This window comes from Takifugu rubripes, chromosome 7, assembly GCF_901000725.2.
Source record: "Takifugu rubripes chromosome 7, fTakRub1.2, whole genome shotgun sequence".
NCBI classification, from domain to species: Eukaryota; Metazoa; Chordata; class Actinopteri; order Tetraodontiformes; family Tetraodontidae; genus Takifugu; species Takifugu rubripes.
Window position 1 is genome coordinate 13,776,662 of NC_042291.1, and position 1,284 is coordinate 13,777,945.

Sequence of the window (1,284 nt, forward strand, 5' to 3'; positions counted from 1 at the left end):
AATAAACAGTTTGCTCGATTTTGTTGCCCCGGGTGCACGTCGGCCGTCAAAACGGGTGTTTTTTTTGGATCATCTGTAACGCTGCCACCCACTGGCCAGGGATTGTAAGCACTAAAAACACAACACTAATGGACCGTTAGCACCTTTGTCTTCTATTTCTTTGAATATTCTGGCAGATAAAGAACCTTCAATTATCTACAAGCTAGCTAACATTTGCACAAAGGTCCAGTCGTCCACTAGACACAGCAACAAAAAGTGCTGAGTGTGTATTATTTGCATTATACACAGTGATAAATAAGCAGTAGTATATACGCTACGTACTAGCATGCTAACGTGCAGGGTGACTGTCATCCTGCAGGCGTTTCAGCGTTCCTTGTGTTGTTGGACTCTTTTCCACCTGTGATTTTGCCTCGTCGTCTCTCTCTGATTACCGATGTGCCGATCACCTACTGGATCAAAAGATCTCCGCTTTAGCAGCTACGTACCTGCAACAACTGAAGTGTTCCTTCGCCTTCTAGGTGTTAATGATTGCAAATGTTTTGGATCGCTGTAGGTTTTTATTTTCAGCTGTGGTAGTTTAGACACTTTGTTGTTACAAACACACACACACACAGAGTTTTATCTTCCTAATGACGCTAATCAGTATGAAGCTACAGCGGCGGGCTGCCTAGCAGGCATTACCTTTAGCTTAGCTCTTTACAGCCGTTCATCAAATTAGTAAATTACTCACATGTATCGTCATTTCAGAGGGACCAATGACCCCCCCCCCCCACGTGCACGTGCACACACTCACACATGCTAGGGATGAGTAAACATGAAATTAATTGTCTGGCCTGAGAAAATGTGGTAGATGCAGAAAAAAGGTTGAATCGAGAAGCAAGGAGGAGAACAAGCCGCTGGAGATGACTTTGAACCGTCAGAGCTCTCTTTCGCTCTCGACATATAAGAAGATAAAAGTGAGGAGAGCAGCTAGCCTGGAGGCTGCGCACGTGCTTTTGGCATCCAGCTGTGCGTGCACTTGTTGTCTGGAGGCCCGTGTTTTGAAGCAGGGCTGATGGGAACGGTTTGTTTGTGGTGATAAATGGACCGATGGCCAATAATGTAGCTGCTCACGAGCCCGTAGCATGCTAAGCTAAGCTAATTGTCCACGGGCAGCGAGACTTTAATGGGCAGAACCCGTCCGGCGACAAAAGCATCAAAGCGAAACCCTCTGATTAGCAGCCGTCGCCTTGATCGCGCGTGTTCGCGAGCGTCTGCCGGCGAGGATGAGAGAAGAAGACTGAA